This window comes from Diorhabda carinulata, chromosome 2, assembly GCF_026250575.1.
Source record: "Diorhabda carinulata isolate Delta chromosome 2, icDioCari1.1, whole genome shotgun sequence".
Lineage (NCBI taxonomy): Eukaryota > Metazoa > Arthropoda > Insecta > Coleoptera > Chrysomelidae > Diorhabda > Diorhabda carinulata.
This window is the reverse complement of record NC_079461.1, coordinates 21,632,402-21,647,951: the sequence shown is the minus strand read 5'-3', so window position 1 is coordinate 21,647,951 and position 15,550 is coordinate 21,632,402. Positions and strand designations below refer to the sequence as shown.

Here is a 15,550-nt window from a genome sequence, read left to right as displayed (position 1 = left end):
TAGTGATAAAATTAAGAAGTTTCAGTTGGCTAAGGAATCCAAAAATTGATATGCAGAGTTGGGGACAATTCAATAAAGTGTTGAATGAAAATTTGAGATGTTTAACTGAGACTTAAGAACAAACTTTTTGGACCAAATACCTTGGAAGTTTTGAAAATGAGATCAATTGAAACTGGTGCTTTTGGAAGGATTGTAGTGATAAAATTAAGAAGTTTCAGTTAGCTAAAGAATCCAAAAATTGATATGCAGAGTTGGAGACAATTTAATAAAGTGTTGAGTGAAAATTTGAGATGTTTAACTGAGACTTAAGAACAAACTTTTTGGACCAAATACCTTGGAAGTTTTGAAAATGAGATCAAGTGAAACTGGTGCTTTTGGAAGGATTGTAGTGATAAAATTAAGAAGTTTCAGTTAGCTAAAGAATCCAAAAATTGATATGCAGAGTTGGGGACAATTCAATAAAGTGTTGAGTGAAAATTTGAGATGTTTAACTGAGACTTAAGAACAAACTTTTTGGACCAAATACCTTGGAAGTTTTGAAAATGAGATCAATTGAAACTGGTGCTTTTGGAAGGATTGTAGTGATAAAATTAAGAAGTTTCAGTTGGCTAAGGAATCCAAAAATTGATATGCAGAGTTGGGGACAATTCAATAAAGTGTTGAGTGAAAATTTGAGATGTTTAACTGAGACTTAAGAACAAACTTTTTGGACCAAATACCTTGGAAGTTTTGAAAATGAGATCAATTGAAACTGGTGCTTTTGGAAGGATTGTAGTGATAAAATTAAGAAGTTTCAGTTGGCTAAGGAATCCAAAAATTGATATGCAGAGTTGGGGACAATTCAATAAAGTGTTGAATGAAAATTTGAGATGTTTAACTGAGACTTAAGAACAAACTTTTTGGACCAAATACCTTGGAAGTTTTGAAAATGAGATCAATTGAAACTGGTGCTTTTGGAAGGATTGTAGTGATAAAATTAAGAAGTTTCAGTTGGCTAAGGAATCCAAAAATTGATATGCAGAGTTGGGGACAATTCAATAAAGTGTTGAATGAAAATTTGAGATGTTTAACTGAGACTTAAGAACAAACTTTTTGGACCAAATACCTTGGAAGTTTTGAAAATGAGATCAATTGAAACTGGTGCTTTTGGAAGGATTGTAGTGATAAAATTAAGAAGTTTCAGTTAGCTAAAGAATCCAAAAATTGATATGCAGAGTTGGAGACAATTTAATAAAGTGTTGAGTGAAAATTTGAGATGTTTAACTGAGACTTAAGAACAAACTTTTTGGACCAAATACCTTGGAAGTTTTGAAAATGAGATCAAGTGAAACTGGTGCTTTTGGAAGGATTGTAGTGATAAAATTAAGAAGTTTCAGTTAGCTAAAGAATCCAAAAATTGATATGCAGAGTTGGGGACAATTCAATAAAGTGTTGAGTGAAAATTTGAGATGTTTAACTGAGACTTAAGAACAAACTTTTTGGACCAAATACCTTGGAAGTTTTGAAAATGAGATCAATTGAAACTGGTGCTTTTGGAAGGATTGTAGTGATAAAATTAAGAAGTTTCAGTTGGCTAAGGAATCCAAAAATTGATATGCAGAGTTGGGGACAATTCAATAAAGTGTTGAGTGAAAATTTGAGATGTTTAACTGAGACTTAAGAACAAACTTTTTGGACCAAATACCTTGGAAGTTTTGAAAATGAGATCAATTGAAACTGGTGCTTTTGGAAGGATTGTAGTGATAAAATTAAGAAGTTTCAGTTGGCTAAGGAATCCAAAAATTGATATGCAGAGTTGGGGACAATTCAATAAAGTGTTGAATGAAAATTTGAGATGTTTAACTGAGACTTAAGAACAAACTTTTTGGACCAAATACCTTGGAAGTTTTGAAAATGAGATCAATTGAAACTGGTGCTTTTGGAAGGATTGTAGTGATAAAATTAAGAAGTTTCAGTTGGCTAAGGAATCCAAAAATTGATATGCAGAGTTGGGGACAATTCAATAAAGTGTTGAATGAAAATTTGAGATGTTTAACTGAGACTTAAGAACAAACTTTTTGGACCAAATACCTTGGAAGTTTTGAAAATGAGATCAATTGAAACTGGTGCTTTTGGAAGGATTGTAGTGATAAAATTAAGAAGTTTCAGTTAGCTAAAGAATCCAAAAATTGATATGCAGAGTTGGAGACAATTTAATAAAGTGTTGAGTGAAAATTTGAGATGTTTAACTGAGACTTAAGAACAAACTTTTTGGACCAAATACCTTGGAAGTTTTGAAAATGATATCAAGTGAAACTGGAGCTTTTGGAAGGATTGTAGTGATAAAATTAAGAAGTTGCGCAGGCTTAGTGATGGTTTGGGCATGTTTTGGACTAAAGACGACCAGACATGGTGATAGTTGAAGGGATTCGAAAGAAAGAAGGCTATAGAATATATTAGAGGAAAATGTAGTACATTCTGACCAGCCCTTGACAAGCAGAAATCTATCCTTTAACATAAAAAAGTTCCCAAGAATTCCTTGAAGCTGTGTAAAGAGTTTTTAAAATAATTCGAAAGTTAGAATACACCAAAAATAATAATTTGGCCACCACAGTCAATTGACCTCAAAGGAATTGAGTTGTTGTGGGAGAAATCCACATATTTGGAATATACAAGGAGATATTAAACTTAATCGTTATGTAAAAATGAGCTAGCGTTATTTATGGTGTACCAGAAGGTGCAAAATTAACGATCCGTCATTATTTATCAGTTATCTGTGTGATCCAATATCGGATAAGTCGAAAAATTAATATCTCGGCAATATTCGAAATTAAAAATCATTGATCTGGATAAAAAAAAGTTCCCCGACACTCTTAATCGGTATTAAAACAAATTACAAGAAAAAAATACTCCCTACCAGCGCGATATCCGTGATGAATGGCTATAATAATCTCGATTTTTAAATATCAGAGTTCGAATTGGAATACTGGAGATATCCTGTTCGAACAATGATAAAAGTCGAAAAAGTCGACGTCCTCGATAGCCTTTTGTTTAAATTGATTCGGTGGAATTTAATACCATTCCAAGAGTCGGTAATTGCGAGATAGATAGGGCCAATTCAGTCCGGGCGTTGAGAGAAAAAAAAAACGTATATAGAACTTTCTTTTTCACTGATTCAGAAGTTCATATTAATACACTTCTTTCTATGCAACAAAACGTGAATATTTGAATCATGCAAAATACTATAAAACTGCATGGTTCAGTTCTTGATATACGAGATACCTTATTTTCAAAACTCAAAATTTTTTATAATTCACTTAATTAAGTGTCATTTTATGTACTATAATCGATTCTTCTACAAATTCTGTGCATTTTTTGTTTCACAAGGCTTAGTATATATCTCCAAATAAGAGATGGGGGAGAGTGGGAAACATGTTCTGAAAAAAATGCTTGTAAGTTCGATTTTACTTAACTTCACCAGAAATCCTAATTTGTTTATTTGAATCGTTCAAAATACCATAAAACTGCATGGTTCTGTTCTTGATGTACAGGGTAGGTAAATAAAAACGACCGCACCTTATTTTCAAAAATTTAGATCCCCCAATAGAGAACGTATTTGAAAATATGAAATAAAATTCAAAATTTTTTAAAATTCACTCAATTAAGTGTCATTTTATGTTTTATAATCGATTCTTCTACAAATTCTGCGCTTTTTTTGTTTCACGAGGTTTAGTATATATCTCCAAATAAGAGATGGGGGAGAGTGGGAAACATGTTCTGAAAAAAATGCTTGTAAGTTCGGTTTTACTCAACCGATTTTCATAAATTTAATGTTGTTCGAAAATGCTTTTACCTATCAATACAAAACATATAAATTAAAAGCAATTAAATTAACAACGTGAAAGCTAGAGGGCGATGTTTCTTATATTTCAAATATCGTGATTACTCTTAACAATTTTAAATAAAAACATAAAATTTTGATTAAATATTTAAAAATTAAACTAAAATTACAAAAAACGTATGTCAATATCTTTTTCTGTTCGGATATATGTTAAAAAGTGGGAGAATTTTTCTTTAAACGTCTATAAGGTTGTTTCACTCAAACGGAAATTAAAAATTTATTTTGTATAGAAAGTTCTAACTTTGGCACGACAATCCTGAAATATTTTCACGAATATTGTGCACTGATGAGACTAAGTTCCAAAATAATTGTAAAATAAATCGCCATAATATTGATTAATAGTACGAAACGAATTCGCTTCGAATGCAGAAAATCCAACATCATGGTCGTTGGTCTGTAAAAGTATTGTCTTTTAGAATATTCCATATACGTTTCAAATTTTTTTGGATCAAAAATACCCTACTATAAAATGTGAGATATTGGGTTCTTCCTGTATATATTTTTTACCACCAGTACTTTTGGTGCAGATCATCTGGAAATTCGAAAGATAAATCGAAGCTCTTGAAAGTTTTATGATTGGTACTAACTGATATAATACGTTATGGTTCAAAAACTATATAGACAGTAATTTCTTCAGCTTCAAATCCACAAAAAAAAATAACATATAGCATATTAATTGAATTGAAATATAAAAATAAAAACAACGAGTTTAACGAGAACACACCAGAGGAAAACAGAAGAAGGAATTGGTAGTTTAGATATTTAACTACATAGTACAGAGATGAAGAAAATGGATGAAATAGTTTAGAAAAATGGCAATAAGATCTGAATATGAATGGATTTATATTTGTATTATATTTCACGTTGATTTTATCAAATTTCTCTTCGATCTCAATTTTCTTTAATGACTAGCTTGCACATTATCAAATTATGTTGACTAAATAAAAGGGAAACGCCGACTATTTGTTTTCCCAAGTAATTAGTTCGCTTTGAGCAATACTGATAACTGCAGTCCACGGTTGGTGCTTTGATGCTCACGAAATTCCAGGGAAAAATCGCTACAAAAGCAATCACAATGTAATTTGTAGTGATATGGCGTTCCATATATGTATATTGTATAATGAAAAATATGAAGATCAACCGATAAAATAACTAGCAAAAGGTCAATACAAAACGTTTCTCTAACTAAAATCATTGTAGAGAAGAAGATACAAAAGATGAGCTGGAAAGATGGAGATCAAATCGATAAAGAAGAAACTCGAACAGTAGAAGAAAATAATTACATTAAATACAAACAGCAATTATAAAATATGGTTGATAAACAGATTGTAGCATAAAATAGAAAATGTGAACTATCTGTGTCTAATTTATGGAGAAGGAAATGAGACCATATACGAACATTATAGAAGAGAATACCAAGAAGCTTTCAGAACAGAGCTACTACATATTAACGTTTAAAATGATACAGAGCAGCATTAATAGACTAAACCTACGACAATATCTTCTATTCGTTGATTTTATAACTGAAAAAACGACTATGAAAATACCAAGAGCAAAAAATCTTTTTTGGTTAATCAAAATCAGAGCGTATGAAATAATTGTATGATCACCAGGTCTATTCATCATAAACTTAAACAATGAAGAAGAAAATGAAGAATCGAGTGGAAATAGAAATAGAATAGAAGATTGCAGAAGATATTTGGAGACGTAAAATTAGATAATTGAAGATTATATAAAAGAAATCGAAAGCTTTCATTACCCATGGCAAGTTTTTAATCTTTAATTCAAATATAAACATTTCACTAAGAATTTTTCTGATATTACCTGTATTCGTAGCTTTGAAAGTTGAAAATTATTTCAATATATTTCGATATTTCAAATAAATTTCAATTTCAATCACCTACTCACCTACCTTCAAAAAAACCTTATCCAAAATCCCTTAAGGGGCACTAAAACCCTTATTTGCACACAGGTACCAGTGCAATGGCTCTGGTTTATTTTCGTCGTGTTTTGTAATATACTTTTTTAGTATTGAAGAGCGTATGACAGATGACTGCTGACATATTATACAAGTGACATTTAACTGATGACAGTTGACACAATTTTCACACAATTTCCTCATTCTTCATGGATTTAATATTCTATGTACTTTTATATTTTTATATTCTATTTCTAAAAGCGTCTTTCTATTTTTTTTTGTTCACGATTTGACATAATTTAATAAATAACCTAATTATTCTTATATAGTTAAGACTCGTTAAAAGTTTAACTAACATAATGTCAAACTATTAGTTATTTTTAATAGCAGTAGCTGGTAATTGATCAAAACAGCACGTCCATAATTGCGAGAGCTACTTGATGATTGATTGTGTTCTAATTATATCATTCATTGGTGATTGACACTAGGCAATTTACGGTGGGGGTACATACATGGCTCCACTTGTATCTCGATGTGTATAATGTCACCCGTATCGTGTACCTTCTAATCAAGTCTTCCGGTATTGAATAGCGTTACACCTTGGGGGAGATTTACTACGGTTTTACAACGTGTTCCTTAAGTGGACATGCGTATTTCGATCGTTTTTTTGATATACACAGGATGTTGAGCGAAAAGTTTTGATTTCAAGTATTATAAGTTACACGAATTATAAAATTGTTGGTTTACGATGATGTTTTGTACAAATACAACGTTGTGGCAACGTCGACTTTTTTATTTTACATGTTCAACTCATTAATATTCCATACAGGGTGTTTTAAACTTTAGATTGACGATAAAATAATTAACAACAATTAACATAATGGAATATCTTGAATTTAGTTGGATTTATAGGAAGGGAAAGTTGATATTAAAGGAATAAACCAACATATACAGTGGAAAATGTAATAAAATACAGGATGTTACAACTGATAGATGAATTAAAATGTTTATGTTGACGGCGAGGTTTAAAGCACCCTGTATGAAATATAATTGGAATGAACATACTAGGATGGTTCCAGAAATACTTGGCTTGGCCTAAAAATGGCGACATGAGACTTCTCATATTGGGTAGCAGATTTTAACCAAGGCCGTACGACCATCGAAAACCAGCATCGCAGGGGCCGACCAAATGAGTCGAAGGCTCTAGAAATGTTGAAGAAGATTCACAAAGAGGTAGTATGAAACATTGGAAACAAAAAAAAACAATGGAAACAATGGACTGAAAAGGGAGATTCGTCTCCAAAGAAGCCAAAGACCGTTCCATCTACAGGCAAGGTCTTGACGTCGAAAAAATTCGTCTCAATGTAAAATAAAAAACTTTAAGGCCTTTTTTGGAATTGTTTTCTTAATCGCAATATTAGAAATTGTGTTAAAATTTTTAAGGGGTGTAAATTATTTGTATTTAACACTATAAAAGTTCATTAGGGCTGTTTTCATCATCCTGTGTAGTTAACTTCCTTCGTTCCAAGATGGAAAAGTAAAAAATAAGATACAAAAGTCTTTATTTTAGCTGTAACGTAAAACTATTTTAGAGTACTACGTGATATAATTTTAAATATTCGTAAAAATCTTATAAATGCGTTTACGCTGCATAAAACTAACCCTTATACGAATATCACGTGTTCAAATTCATACAGTCTAGTACATGCCATTTCTAACTAGATTACACGAACTAGGCGATTAACCGGAAATTGACTATTGTAACAGGAAAAATAACAAACACGTGTTTTATTCATGAAACATGTAAAATTCAAAATGGAATTTTCCTATTCGGATTTGTTTCCATCTCATTTTTAGGAATATGACATATATTCTCTCTATAGAATTAGTTTAGGATAAGACGTAGGGTTAAAATAAATATTTAGTGACGTATCACTTCAAACAGATACAGAAGCTATTGCCATTATTTAACCTAAGATAGTTTTTACAATGAATCCGAATACCACGAATCTCATTTATGGATTACTGTTTAAAAATAACATGAAATATTTGAAATTTTATTAACCATTTCAGAATTTAGTAAACGTAAAAGATACCGTCGATTTATTTAATGATGTATATCCTGACAGAATTCTTCATAATTCTATATTGTCTCAAAGTGCGAAGAAATTTAATGAAACTGGCAATTTAGAAGATATTCCCGATTTTTAGTCTAATTCTACAGGAAAACCCCAGTTTTCACAGCTGATCCCTTAATTCCAGTTGAAAATAGAGAATGTGGAATGGTGCAGCTGCCACAAATCTTCTATTTCATCTAGCGTCTTGAAGTGTCCAATTTGGTGCGACCTGGAATCCATTTCTCGGCAATCACAAACGAATTTGGACTTTTAGATAATGGAGCTTAAGGGCCATGCTTTCAGAGTATTTGGTTCTGGGCTAATACAATCCTTTTCCAGTTTTGTGCTGCTTTAGATTCTGTTCATTTCTTTTATGGTGTTTTCGTCTTCTATAGCTTAGAAAGAAAATTTTTCTCAAAATCAAACATCCTGAAGTATCTTCTAGGTTTGGTCGTTATTTAGGGACAAGGTTTTTAGTACTATAAGAAGAGATGGAAGATTTAGAATCACTTCTAGTGTAGCTTCGGCTGCTTACTATCTTCAAATTTATTGATTTACTAGTTTATTTCCACAGATACAGTTGACTGTCATGCAATTATTACAAATTTTGTATTATTTGTATTGTCAGATACCCGCTAAATCTTGTATCAATATCTAAAATATTACCTGATGACGTTATATGTCAAAAAATTTTACATTAACAGAAAATTTACTAATATTATCAAATAAAATTCGAAATATATAAAAAAAATTATTTGAGACAATTATTTAAGTCATAATTAAGCTAAATTCAGATTCAGTATTAGTTTTATTCATATTTATTATTAGATATGCAACACACTTGACACTATGCATCATTGTAAGTTGCCTAATTTTAGTTGAAAGAGATAACCGATTCATTATCAGCACATCGCTGGTGTGATTTACAGAAAACAGTAAATAAAATATTAATAGGTTCATAATAAGTTAAAACAAATTATTATTTTGACGAACTTCAACTTATATCATATTTACTGTTAGTTATAATCTTTTTTCATTGTTTTCTTTTCGTAAAGCTAAAACTTGAGTCGATATTTTCGCTCACGATGTCGATTTTTGTTTTGTTTCGAAATTCAGTCAAAATACACGTATAAAAATAAATTCTAATTGCCTTTTTTTTGACAGCGACCTCACATTAACACTATTAATTATAAAATATAACGGAACCGATTTTTATGTTCTGAATAATTAAGGTGGACGGTTATTCATGTAAACTGTGTTTAACGAAGCTTCTACACGTTATATCAACATTGTTATTTTTAATCTATAATAAATATACAACGTGGGATTTTGAAAATATGTCGAGATAGAAAAATATGACAACGCCTCGCAAATCCAAACACAATTTATCATCAGAAATAACAAACGATTTTTGTCAGTGTATATAATATATTTGATTGAAAAAACAGTTAATAAAAACTGTTAATATTTATATTATCAATTTATGATAATTTTCTTCAGAATGCCTCTTTATGGCGAACGAACAAATCTCCTAAACCATAAATTTCATCGAGTTGAACCTTCCCTGTAAAAGTTACAGATTGTTAAACGTTGGGCATAAGCCGTCCCTGTCCTACAGATGATAATGTAAAATTATTTATTCCTTTAAACATATTAAATGTACAAACGTAATCATCTATCAAAAATTCGAAATATTCGGATTTATAATTTATAAAATATACTTATAAATGAATTTCGCAGCTTTAAACGCCTTTTAAACTCGGAAATTAAAAAGTTATATTATTATTTTAACGTCATCTACTCACTTTCGAAGTCCTTGAACATCCTGCAATTGAGAAATATGCAGTACTTACGTAGAAATAAAACATTTAGATAATCATAACCTTTTTTTTTTCAAAAAAAAAATGGATGATGACAAATTAAGGGCATTTTCTGTCTAAACAATTGTCGTAATTTGAAAATTTAAAGGAGATTTTAAGCCCAAGTTCCTTGTATCAGTCACACATATTTTTTTTGACTTTTCATTTGATGATCAACCAAATTCGACTAGTCGACAAGTCTTCCAGCTATATTATGGTTGATACTGCTTCAAATAAGTAGTTCTGGTTAACACTTAAGTCTTCTTAATCAATTTCTCGTACATTCAATTTAATTTTTCATATAATTTGCAGGAAATTTTTAAGCTGTTAGATCAGAAAGTCCTTTAAAACCTGTAGTCTATCCATCAAGTTACTGAATCAGTTAATATCCATTGCATTGTCTTTTCTAACTATTTTCTAGAATTTCGAGGGCTCCAGATTCATTGTTTAGAGTATAAATACATTCTTAAAATAAACGAATCGGGAGCCAAAGTCATACAATTAGATTTTCTGTCATATACAACATTATATTACTAAGCTATACTTATGAATTTAACGATGAGTTAGATACAAATAGCCTGATGGCAATTCATACCAATAGAATAAAAAATGGATTAAATGGATTTCCAGTTCCAGTTCACTAATAGATCGAAATGACATTCGATTGACCAAGTTTCAAATATTGATACAAACTAAAATATAATAAAATATTTTTTAGAAAAAAATTAATATAGAAGCTTTGAGCTTCTATAAAAAATAAGGAAGATTTTCAGGAAAAAATTGGTAAACCAATCAGAAGGAATCTACTCGAATGAAAATGGTCAGAAATACAAATTGAAAACGCTGAAATATGTCATGGGAAGTGAGGAAAAGACCCCACGAAATAAGTAGGACGATGATCATGGATCAGAATTGAGTGAAAAAATTAGTTCTAAAGGATCTAAGTTACCGCTCAAAAGTTTTTGCTCACCCCACACAAATTGTGGGTCAAATGTATATTTGACTGTTTTTCTTGATATTTAATCATAGAGAATATTAAATATACGATTGGAAAATAAAGAGGGAAATGTATTTACTGATTTTGTAAATTATCAAGTTTTATCAATAGCTTGACATTGAATAGGAGATTGAAAGTACCGTGGAAAGTATTATTAACCACGTCCCAACTCGAAATCAATATTAAACAATATCATTAAGAGGAAATTACTTTTAAATATTTGATGAATTGAGTATTAATAACGATAGTTTTCATACAAATATTGCTGCAATTAAAATATAATCAAGAAAATAATGTCTATAATAGAAATTTTGGTAAGTTTTCTGGAGAAAGTTTAATAATAAAAAATGTCTTACAACTAATTTTGGTATTCAAATTTTGTTAATATTAGATAATAACAATTACCGCAAACAAAGGTCAATTCGATTGAAAAGTTTTGTGTATCTGATGGAATTATGACATCTGACAGCTCCAGGCTAAACATCTGACAGTTATTAATTTTTAACTTATTAACCACACCTAGTATACTATACAATTTATTCAAGGTTTTGTCTGTGAAACAATGACATTATTTATTGAATCATACTGTATATGGATATAATAAGTTTATTTAGTAGAGATAAAGGCTAACGAATAGCGAATAACGTATTGGTGAAAGTTTGAAGTTAAAAAAAATTGTTCCACCCTATAGGTTATCTCTTTACTTAAAAAAATAAATTACTACCCCGAATTTATATCATCAGGTTATGAGTCCTTATTTTCCACCACATAAATCAGTATTAAGTAGATTAAAAGCGGCCCCTTTCCCGAAAAATTGTTATTTAAAAGATCAAAAATTTGCTCTGGGGTCTCGTAAGACAGCCCTCTCGAAATAATGAAAAAATGCCGCAAACTACGACGGAAAATAAATTTTCAATGACAAAATATTAAACCGCAATGAAACCCACCTCCGCTGTAAAGCCTAATTGAACGTCCCGGACGCGTGAAGCGCGGTTGCCGAATTTACAATCTTTAACATTGTCTATGGAATTTCGACAAATAAATTTTTTCAATATTGTATCAATTTGAGTGTCATATTGAAGAGTGACACTCCTTTTAAATATGGATGCTGAAGTAATTTAAACCACTTTGGTTTTTCCTCGATGAAAATCTAGAGCAGGAACTAATTTCGAGTTTATTTTTGAGTTAATGAGTCATTTAATTACTTTTATATACATCGCAGGTTAATGACAAGTTATGTGGATCAAAAATAGTACAATTTGACATTTATGCATCATTTTTGTGAGTAAATTACTAAGTTAACAGTTACAAAAATGTAGTTCTGAAAAAGCAAAGAAAAAAATGTGATCTTTCATTAAAAAAACAATCCATGGATAAAGATAATTCAACTGGAAAGAATTTATTTAATATACGAACACAATTTTTAAAATAAATTATATCGGATGATAATAATGATAAAATTATAAGACAATTTACAAAAAAGTTCAACTGGACTCTACATATTTATACAAAAACGAAATAATACAAAGATGTTCCAAGAAGTACCGGTCCTGGACTAGAGATGGCGGTAGTTGCTGTACTAGAAAAGTCACAATCTATGCAGTTTAAAGACGCAGCGTTGTTTAGTATTTGCTAGGCACCCATTGTTAGTAAAGATTTTCAGTGAATTTGGGTAAAAGAATGGAAAAAATCCACAAAAGAATTATCAAGGACTGAAAAGGGAGAACTGGTAAGGTCATGGTGCTGGTTTTTTGGGATATACGTGAGACAATGTTGTTTGATTATTATTAAAAAATAACAAAAATCAACGACGATTATTATTGTAACGAAACAATCAAGCAAAAACATACATACGTCATCGCAATAGCCAAAATTGACCAATCAAAGTTTGAATTGTTATCTCATACATCCTATCGCCAGATTTATCCCCTCGTATTATTTTAAATATAGTTTTCTTATAAACAAATATTTCTAGTACAATTAATAAAGATATATTGATAAAAAAATTTGAAGATATATACAAAGGTGTACATTTTTCAAATTTGGGAATAAAATATTAGAACAAATTGATGGTTGTGCTATGGGGGGATTCATATCAAGTGTTTTAGCAAAATTAGTAAACGAAAATATTAAGCAAACTCTATATAAATATTACATTCTTTTTTTATATTGCTGGTTTACCAAAAAACGAAATGTAAGTCAATTCAAGGTATTTAAACTTCAATTCATATCAAATATTAAAATGTAAAACATTTCTAAGGACTTTCCCATCGAATTATTTCAATTACTATAGGGCATTATCGAAATATTTCATTAAACTAATGATTGTGATGCTGTTTACATACGACAGACATCTTAGTATTTGAAAAATAGATTGAAGCTTCATCAATAATATATATTTTTGATTATTAAATTATTTTTTTGAGGTTAAAACAGTTTTTTATTTTCATATTCATATTGTAAATGATCTATTAAATATTATAATGAGTTATGAAAGTCAAATCATATTTTGATAAGAACCGAAATAGGTCGAATGGTCAAATTTTTGCTATCCAAAATCTAAGTTATGTTATGTAATGTTTCAAGCAACGTTTCTCTTAATATTTTGTTTATTATACTGGATGTATTCGATTAGTAAGGTCTCTATATTTGGTATTAATAGTAGAAAAGTTTATTTATCAAAAATTCCAATAATGTATGAATAATAGTATAGATAGGGAAATTTTTTGATAACCGACAACGTCGCGCATTTATATCTCGTATAAGAGATCGCATAAGAATCCAGATATTTTAAAGTCAAATGCCGTTACCTACAGTTTCATTATACGCGTGGTTCTGAAAAATATCTCGCTCGAGACAATTTTCTTTTTCGCAACGAAACCTAATTTTCCGACTCTGAAACAAACCCCCATATTTCCAGCTACATTACTTGATTGAATGATATGAAGGTACGGTAGTGTGGAAAGCTACAAGTCTCGATTGCCTTCGAGAATATTTTCGGTATTAGACCAAGTAAATTGTATAATGAAACCTGGTAGCGAGACGGGGATATTTCGAACAACCAATTTCACTATTATCCCGGCTAGAGGTGGAAATTTAGAGAAGGAAGATGTGAATAAATGAAAAATTACGAGATTGGAGCGAAAATTATATTGTTAAATGTGATTATAAGAAAAAGGAAACGATTTTATCCATATATTCACCATATAATGATAGAACGAAATTATTGAGGTGAAATAGAAAAATTATAGTATACAACACGTGAAGAAATAACCACCAGGATCAAGTTTCGGTCATTTTTATTTGGTTATAAAGCACGCAGTCTTAGATAAAATCGAAACTAAAGTTGAATTAAATTAAAAGGAAAAAAAGTTGGAAAACACGTTTTAAACAATAATAAAAATAATTTTTGACGTATTAATTAAATACCTGGTGAGTTCTGTCAGTATTCAAGAACGTTTTTTTATGGGGCAGTGTATATATCCAGTAGGATTTCAAAGAAATATTTTCTTTGATTAATCAAAAAATAACTAATTAAGCAACAACCCATCATTGTTGTGTGGAATTTAAAAACAAATTTATGTAACTTTTAGACCATCTATCATAATTTAATATGAAAAAAGCCATTATCCAAAGGAAACATTCAAGTTAATGACTTGCTATTATATCTATGTTCGAACAAAGAGTTGTGGATGAAATTACGGTAATAATATGAAAAATTACTATAACCGCAATATTATTTTTCTCTGATAACATGTTAAATTACAATTTTTCGCTATCATTATTTGAATTTTGAAGATTTCATACTGATTACGAGGGTTGCTACTATGAATATGTCAATATATCATAGTGTCAAGTGTCAAGTTTGACGTTTGACAGATACTCGAAACATTCATTTTGCTCATCTCCAATCACCGTCTTCCGTTTTCTGTATTCATTCGTGATTATTCGCGACAGGATGAATTCCTTGAGGATCGTTCAAAATCTGTCATCGACGCTTTGGTGAACTGATATTGCAAAAAGACAGAATTCTACATTAGTTTCTTCCACATACATTAGATATTACATGGTCTGGCACAGAGATTTGAGTTGGATTTGCAGTTCGAAGCAAATTAATGTCCGTTGCTTTAGAGCAACGTAGATCGGTCAATTCTGATTGGTACACCAAAGTTTTTTTGTCAAAAGTGTTCCGAAAAATCAAGAGAAACCAATCGATTCCCAAATACACACATCAGTTCAAACAAAAACGTTCATGACCAATCAAAATGTTGATTGTCTTACAACTGAAGTAGCATTCATTAAAAAATTGAAAATGTCGTATATACCTCGCGAAATTAGTAGATGAAAAAACTGTTAATATTATTTGGGGTGGTACATCATCTATTATCTCCATATATACCTTACAGGGATCATAAACTAAATAGAAGTTGTTCGTTATCACAATCAGCTTAGCATCCAATTGAAATTCAAGTCACAATCTGCATATTTAGTTTTAGCAATAAGATTGTTGCTTCCGAAACGCTGTCTTACATTTTCTCATTTTCCCTTTGATTATTATGTCGTGTATTTCGGAAAATTACCTTAAGGAAGCTCCCAAATTATATTTTATGTATGAGGAACAACTTCCAATTCACCTGAACAAAGCCTGTTAGATACTTTGAAACTGTATATCTAAAATAATTATTTAGTTATTTTCAAATATGTAAAAATTATAATTTATAGTATTATTATTAGTGATTTGATTATAAAACTGATAACCAGGGGTGGTTCATAGTAAAA

At 30.2% G+C, this 15,550-nt stretch overlaps 1 protein-coding gene across 2 annotated transcripts in view; it reads left to right on the top strand.

The window, feature by feature from the left end:
- LOC130903888 (heterogeneous nuclear ribonucleoprotein C) overlaps nucleotides 1-15,550 on the top strand; it is a 213,551-nt gene that overhangs the window by 42,825 nt on the left and 155,176 nt on the right. The window lies entirely within an intron of this gene.